This window comes from Hakea prostrata, chromosome 4, assembly GCF_041222555.1.
Source record: "Hakea prostrata isolate BN-2017 chromosome 4, UWA_Hpros_2, whole genome shotgun sequence".
Classification (NCBI taxonomy): Eukaryota; Viridiplantae; Streptophyta; class Magnoliopsida; order Proteales; family Proteaceae; genus Hakea; species Hakea prostrata.
The window spans coordinates 15,168,128-15,177,343 of NC_142603.1; positions in this window are offsets into that span (position 1 = coordinate 15,168,128).

Consider the following 9,216-nt stretch of genomic DNA (forward strand, 5'->3'; position numbering starts at 1 on the left):
TCACACGTTGGCAAGTCTCACACTTGGCAACAAAATCATCAACATCCGCCTTTAGACCAATCCACCAAAAATGTTCCTTCAAGTCCTTGTACATCTTGGTGCTTCCCGGGTGTACTGATAAAGTAGGCTGGTGTGCTTCCTTCAATATTTCTTTCTTAACTTCTTCGTTTGCGAGGCACACACGGTCTTCCTCTAAACAACAAAGCACCATCCATGGATATACCAAAGTCGGGGGTCCGACTCGGGATTCGAAGAAATCTTCTCAACTTTGATCAAAAACTCTTGATCGAACTCTGTGAGCAACAATCTTATCTCTAAGACCAGATCTTGCCGTCATGGCGAGAAAGAATAAATTCAGAATTCTCGGGAACGATTTCCAAATCAAAACTCTCAATAGAAGACCACAATGGTAAACTCAAAGCATTCAAATCCAAAGTCTTCTTCGGTTCTTCCTACTAAGAGCATCGGCAACAACATTTGCTTTCCCGGGATGATCTTGAATATCACAATCATAATCGGAGACTAGTTCCAACCATCTCCTTTGTCTCATGTTCAACTCCTTTTGGGTAAAGAAGTATTTCAAACTCTTATGATCCGTGAAAATGGCAATCTTCTCACCGTAAAGATAATGTCTCCAAATCTTCAAAGCAAAGACAACGGCGGCAAGTTCTAGATCGTGAGTGGGGTAATTCCGCTCATAATCCTTCAATTGCCGAGAAGCATAGGCTACGACCTTGCCATGTTGCATCAGTACACAACCCAAACCAATCTTTGGCGCATCGGTATAAAGCTGTCATACCACCGGAACTATCGGGTATAGTCAAAACCGGGGCACTTGTCAATCTATCTTTCAACTCTTGGAAATTCTTCTCACGGGCGTCGGACCAAACAAACTTCTCTTCTTTCCTGGTCAACTTAGTCATAGGAGCAGCCAACCGAGAAAAGTTCTCAATAAACCTTCGGTAGTAACCCGCCAATCCAAGAAAACTTCTTATTTCCGTTCTTGACTTCGGTCTCTCCCAATCAGCCACGACTTGGACCTTTTCGGGATCGACACGAATACCTTCGGCTGAAACTACATGACCAAGGAATACCACTCTCTTAAGCCAGAAATCACACTTGCTAAACTTAGCGAACAACTTCTTTTCTCGCAACCTTTGCAAAGTGAAACTTAGATGACTCGCATGCTCTTCTTCGCTCTTCGAATAGATCAAGATGTCATCAATGAAAACAATCACAAACTTATCAAGCACATCATGAAATACTCGGTTCATGAGGTCCATGAACACCGCGAGGAGCATTGGTCAATCCGAAGGGCATGACTCTAAACTCGTAGTGACCATACCGCGTTCGGAAAGGCTGTCTTGAAGATATCACTAGACTTCACTTTCAATTGGTGATATCCGGACCTTAAGTCAATCTTTGAGAACACAACTGCACCCTTCAAGCGATCGAAGAGATCATCGATTACGGGCAGCGGATATCTATTCTTGATAGTCAACTTATTCAACTCACGGTAGTCGATGCACAAGCGCATACTACCGTCTTTCTTCTTGACGAACAAGACCGGAGCTCCCCAAGGTGACACACTAGGCTGCACGAAACCTCTATCTATGAGCTCATTCAACTGATTTTGCAACTCTTTCAACTCGGTAGGAGCCATCTGTACGGAGCTTTAGATACCGGAGCGGCACCGGGGACGAGATCAATAGAGAATTCGACATCTCTGTCCGGAGGCACTCTCGATAGATCATCGGGGAAGACATCAACAAAGTCGCAGACAACTACGACTTCATCGACTCTTTTCTCCACTATACCCTTGCCTTCGGATGAAGCATCATCCACTAGGGCATAGACTTGCATCGGTCGAGACGGCACCTTCTTACAAACCCTTCTCTTTTCACCACTGAAATTCAAAGACCGGACTTCCACAAATATGGGCCTGAATCTTCTTTGAGGAACAAAGGAACACGGCTTTGTGGGCTGTCAACCAATCAATTCCCAAAATAACATCGAAGTCCTTCATGTCAAGAATCACAAAATTGGCTTCCAAGTTCTTCTCACCAATCAACACGGGACATTTAGATAACCCCTTATCTAGTTTCACAACAGGACCAGTGGGTGTACTAATCAATAAACAACTAGACAACTTCTCGGGGCTTAGGTTAGTCTTCTTGATGAATGCGAGATGACATGAACGAATGAGATGCACCCGTATCAAATAAGACAAATGCGAAATAGAAGCGACTAACAATGTACACTGTAATCACATCATGGCTTGGATCTGCTCGGCCTTTGGAAATCTGAAAACTCTACCGGAGGGAGGAGCGGGAGCACTCTTCACCCCCAGGGCGGGCTGCTTGGGCGGGCCGCCCGGACGAGGCACGAGCAAAATGACCAGCTTGCTTGCGGTAGAAGCAAACGGGATTCTTTGGATCCAACGGGGGTGGCTGCAACGAGAGGGCTTCGAACAAAAGGCCTTGCACTTGCACTTGCACTTGCACTTGCACTTGCTGGTGGTCGGTTTCCGCCATCTTGTCCTAAGCGGCCGGGCTGCTGAAAACCCGTGTTACGACCTACACTCTTAGCACGAAAGGTAGGAGTGGGGTAGGGTGTAGGTCTCACAAAACGACGGTCATTACGATCCACCAAACCAGAATTCCTTGACTGCCAAGGCTTTTGCACACGAGCACTTTCCTTCTCTGTTTCTTCCAACTTCTTCGAGTTACGCACCACTTGAGCATAGCTCACTATAGGCTGGGGCTTGTGAGGTAAGCTTTAATGGCGGGGCGCGGTCCTTTGAAGAACTTCTTTGCTTTGGCGAGGTCTTCCTTCAAAGAATCCGGAGCAAAGAAATGAAGCTCCTCGAACTTCTGTTGGTACTCCAACACGAGACGAGTTCCTTGAGTCGGGAATCATAAACTCGGCTTCCTTCGCATCCTTCACCGCCTCGGGAAAGTAGTTCATACAAAAAGCCTCTTTGAATAACTCCCAAGTTACAACTCCTGCATGCAAACCTTCCAAAAGCGGGACCAGTGGAGATCCACCATGCATCGGCTTCTTGTTGCAACCTCATTCGACAAACAAAATCTTCGAGCTTCCGAGCATTGCGGATGTCGGAAAGCCTTCTCCAACTCACGAAGCCACTTGTTAGGAAACAAGGGGTCCTTGGTAACTCCGGTAAAAGTGGGTACTTGCATCTTGAGAAAACTCTCCATCGGGCGAGTATGAGGAGTTCCGCTAAACCTCCCGCATTCGGGAGCTGCGGCATGAGGATTCACATTAGCACCAGCCGGGTCTCATTATGCGAGTCATGAAACCCACCAACATCTGGTTGAGTGAGCTGCTTGCTGCTGCATCATATTGCCCATAATATTGGCAATATCTACTGAAACTTCCAACATTCGGGGCACCGGGGATCTCATGGGTACCACTGATCAACATTTGGTATCCCACCACCTCCATGAGGTACTTCACCACCTCCACTCAGGTACTTCACCACCTCCATGACCCTTTGGATTCACCACGCCCACTTCTCGGAGTAACCATTACTGCAAAACCGAGAACATCAAAATACCGAATTTCGAAGATTCAACATAAACCACAAGTCCAAATGATTTGAAAACTTAAATCATGCTCAAATATATCCATATAGTCATCAAACAATATTCCATAAGGCAAAAATCACATTTTCCAAAAATTCAACAGCAAATGAGGTCTCTGTGACCATTGGTCGAGTGATTGGTCGAGTGACCCGGTCGACCAATGAGTCGACCAATGCGAACAGAATGCGAAAATTCGCATTATAAGCCTCATTTTCACATTCCAACCTCATTCTAACTTCTTCCAAAGGTGAGAGAGCTCTAGGGAAAATCTCCAAGAGTTCCCACAAGTGTTCTTGAGGTGATTTAGTGCTTCAACAACAACACCACAACACACCATCTTCACAAACAAGGTAAACCTCTTAATCTTCCTTCCATTTTCATCTTCTCATGCTTGCATTTCAATAAAACCATGCTTTACTTGTATCCAATGCTAGAAATCATGCTTAGGAATGCTTAGAAACATATTCCTTAGGTTTTAAACACAATGCCATGCATAGACAACAAGTTTTAACACATTGGTGCTCATCTCGCAAAGTTTTATACCGAAATCGATATCTTTAGAAAAATTTCGTTTTCTCTCAAATCGCTTGAAATTTTCGCACGAGATCAAATGCTACATGCTCAAGATGACATTGTAGATAGGTCCATACAATTTGATTTAACCAATTTCAACTTTTCAAAAATCCAATTTTGACCTAAATTGCAAAATCCCCAAATTTCCTTCTTGCTGAATTTTTCGCTTTAATCCAAGTTTTCGATCGATTTTCATCAAACAAACTTCATAGACATGAAATTCCAAGTATTGCGCACATGCTAGTATGTTCAAATCAAATTTCCCCCAAATTTGAAATTTTCCGAAAAAATTACGAAAATACCCTTTTGGCTCAAATCTTAAAATAGCACTAATTGGAATTGTCTCTTGTCTCTTTCACGGATACACTATGCAAAGGGGAGGGCGAGGACGAGGTAGAGGTCGTGGTCGCATCGTAGGTGCTCTTAGGGGCGAGAGGTCGGGTTCCTTCGAGCCTAGACGGGAGGTTAGGAGACCGGACATGTTTGACACACCTCGGGCCGAGTTCTGTCTGAGGCCTACTTCGATTCTTGCAATATCGAGATGGGACGTCTACTTCACTTACGCCAGCTCGAGCCTTTAGGATTCGGCGGAGGTTCGACACATTGCGGTGGACTCATCTCTTCACCGAGGATCTACCGGTATACCGGAACTAGTGAGGTTGTTCTTCGGCAACCTTACTTACACGAGAGGAGGCTCGAGGCCAAGGACATCCACTTAGACTTGTCCTCGGGAGCGGGGGTCTTCCCGGACTCAGATTCGCTTCTCTACCCGGACAACGGCTGAGATCTTGCGGGTTCCTTACTATCCACGGCGGTGTGTGTGGATACTGCGGAAGCGGATACTGGACAGCCATCGATGCCGTACGAGCTTCGCGAGATATGCTCTACGCTATGGGATAGCCGTCGATGCTTCACTCCGTGGACTAGCGGACGGATGACGGGTTCTGCACGGATTATCGGTCGCATAGTCGGCCGAAACATCATGCCGAAGCCGGACATCACCATCGGGTCACGGTGATGGAGGCCTTAGTCATCTACCGCATCTACATGGGCTTCGAGATCGATCTCTCCTACATCATTCAGCGGGTCATCTTTGGACTTGGTTCTGCGGCCTAGCATGCGGAACCTTTGCTATGGGAGGCTACGACTTTGATCTTCGGGCATTTCGGGGTGAGTTTCGAGGATACACCGGTGGACACTAGATCACGGGGATACCCTATTGGGACTCGGACCATTCGTCGGATGAGACTACGGCGATCGGAGAGATCTCCTGGTCCGGAGGGTGAGGATGATGATGAATCGGAGGATGAGGATCGGGGATCGGAGGATGGAGGAGAGGATATCGGTCTGATAGTGATGATCGGGCCGGAGATGATGCGAGATATGCGCGAGGCTGAGCACATGCATCACGAGTTTCCTTCATCACACTTCGAGGTAGGTGGCCCTTCACATGCGGTTCCGGAGACTTCGGATCTTGGAGCACGGATGAGATCGATGACTTCCATGCTAGAGAGAATGGAGGTCGAGACGGGGAGCAGATGTACGAGAGGATGGAGTCACGACGGGATAGGATAGAGCATCGGGTGACTCGGCTAGCGAGAGGAGTTCGGAGCATACGAGAGATCGGAAGCGGATCACCTAGATAGGCTGTACCTTAGGATTTCCATTTATGCATTTCGGATGTAATCGTTGTAAAAACCTTTGAAATTAATGAAGTTCATTTTGTTTCTCTTTAATTATTGTATGTTATGCACCTTTCTTTTCCTTGCATTAGTGACATTTGTTCAAGTATAATTATGGTATGTTATTCGGAAATGTTACTGTTATGCCTCAAAGGTCAAGTTTCTAATTCGGTGTTCTATTATTCACTTCTAAGAGTAGAAGAGTCATTTCAGATCAATGACTCGGGAATGTTCGGTTGTTGTCTTTTGTGGTTAGGATCTCCTCGAACCTTGGGCTCACGATACCAATCTGTCACGCCCTCCCGGCCCGGTACCCTATCGGCATGCCCGAGAGTGTGATCCACGGCCCGAAGATCGGGTATCGAGTGATCAACCTCCCACATAAACAATAACATAATCATGAACAATCATAACAAGAGTGCGGAAGATAAATCATAGATCCAATAAAGAAAGAATGAATCATAAATGAATCGAGAATAATAGATATAATCGGAGTATCAAACGAGATAAGTAAAGTGAGGCAAAAATCCCACTTTACAACCAGCGGAAAAAGTAGCTCTAAAGAATAAACTAGACAAAACCTAATCCCGATAGCAAGTACATTGGGTAACTAAATTGTTCTCCACTTTATAGACAACATCCTTGTAAGTGTAAATCTCATAAATGGCACAAGGACGCTTCCACTCAATGGTCGGACTAAGCATCGTACGGAGCATAACCACTCGCGGGATCTTGAGTAATTGTGGTAACCGCAATCACCTTCCTGGAGATATGCCTCTTCGCCTTGCGCTTCTTCATAGGGACCGTCATAGTACTCGGTACACTGCGGGATAGTCTAACAACATTGTACAATAAAGGAATGAGTTTCAAAGAAACTCGGTAAAGCGATTAAAAATCCATAATAACATAAATGGCGGGATTCCGAGAACAAACATAAATGCAATATGATATGAGACAAGCAATGAATGAATGAATCTAACTCTATGTATGCTTTGGTCTCTATTGGCGGACATGCTTTAAGTCATAGCACCGTACTTCTTTAGGAAAGTCCACTCACATCCTCAACCATTTAAGATATCTTGGATTCTCTCACGGATCATTTCACCGGTCTTGAGCAGCCGATTGGTAATGGGTCCTTCATCCCTCGGGACAAACCTTGGCGGGGGGTTAAGTCAACACACTCTCTCACAACCATTTGGTATAAATCTTGGCGCATGTCGGGGGTAAAACCTAGCCAAATGCAAGTCTTCTACTTAGTTACATCAAGTCGGATCCGGATACGTCCATTCCTCGTCCCTGACGATCCTTTCCGGTATCCTTCACACTAGAGTCCTCATAGTCCACGACTACGGACTCATCAACCCTATTGATCATCCACATATGGTAAACGGGAAGCTCTCACGTCCTCTCACGGGTTGGTTACCGGTCTTAAGCGCCCGTGAGCCCAAGTCTAACCATATGCAACCCTACCAATAAATGGCCCCCACAATGTGATTCCTGTCCTCTCACGGGTTGGTTACCGGTCTTGAGCGCCCATGAATCCCCATTGCTACCACGGGTCGTTCGGTCTCAATACCCCTCCGATTAGGGTCGACATAACAGGACATCCTAGCCAAACACTACTAGACAATCCTAGATATGTCATCCAACGGTTTAGGAAGGTGTCCGAGAGGGCATCTCCGGAAACATCCCATAATATTCCCGTAGTAGTCCAAGAACAGAAGTGTCAAAAGGACACCTCTCCTTTCCAAACCATACTTAAGCATACACATGCATCAATTCATATCATCACATATATGGTAACTTCATATATGGAAAGAAATCAATAATTACAATCACTTTTATAACATTGGTAAGTAAATCATACATGAATCAATTTAATATGAATAAGTAATGCTACTGTAATCAAAGTTATGCAACGAGTAGTATATCATTGTAAGAATCTAATTTAGGAATCATATCTATGATATTCAAATATAGAAACTAGATTCATGCTATCTATGTAATTAAGGAAATAACCATCCTTACCTTTTATAACTCGCAAAGGAATCCTAAGAAATCAAGTAAGATCTCGGCAAACTTGAGAAGAAGGTCCTAAACAAGTATATACAACATATTAGGAAAGATCCCTAACAGAAAAAGATACCAAAACATCCAACATAGACCAATTAGGAGTTGCTTTGTACTCATTGGTCGAGTGGATTGGTCGAGCTGGTCCGATCGACCAATCGATCGACCAATGCGAGACGATAACCTAAAAAAACGAGTTTTAAGATATGAAATCCGAATTTGGTGGTTCAAAAGGGTACTAATCAAGGGGTAGACTACATCAGTAGTATTCTAACATATAGGGGACCTCAAAACACTAATCCAATCAAGATATCAAGATCCAAATTAGGAAACAAAAAGTTACCATAATTAAATCAACCATGGATCTTGATGAATTTGAAATAGAAAACAAAGACAAGAACAATAGGAGGATGGATCATTGCTTCGGGTAATGGTATCATGAAAACATACTTAGATCTTCATGGAATAAGGCTTAGAAGCATAAATCTAAATAAGGAAATAAAACCTACCATATATGTAACTACCATGCATCATGAAGAACACATAGTAAGGTAGAAGAGAACAACTAGAGATTTATAGATTATGGATCATGGAAGGAAAACACGGTAATTAACTACTAACATGATCAACATAGAAGATCCAAAGAGATCAGAATTCAGATTAGAAGTTTAACAAAGATTAGATCATGGTTTGATCATGATTCCTTCAAAAGCTTGCAATGATCATGGTTAAGATCATTGTTCTAGCCTCAAATCCTTAGGATGATCATGAGAACATGTTCGAGAGATGTTTGCAACGAGAGAATGCAGCATCTCTTCTACTGTCTCAACTCAAAAAGGAAAGAAAAACAAAGATGGAGGAGAAGAAGAGAGAGTAGACATACCTTTTGATGCAAAAAGAAGAGTTTCGACGAAGATCCGTCAAGAAAACACCAAGGATGCAAGAGAGATGACTTGCGAGAGGTCTTTGGTTCGTTCGAGAGAGTTTGGAGGCAGCAAATACGAAGTGGACTCGAGATTGGACTTAAATAGAGCAAGAACAACCTAATTGCCAAAGACGGCACTCATTGGTCGAGTGGATTGGTCGGCTGGTCCCGATCGACCAATCGGTCGACCAATCTTGGCAACAAGACCAAAACGGGGAATTGAAGGTCGAGATCAAATCCAATCCTAAAGGGGTTTTGCACACAAGTCAAGTGACTTACCTAATAGGTAGAAATGCCTTCAAACCAAGATAGAGAGCACTCCAAGTCCATCAACTAATCAGATCTTCATCGGGATTCGGTT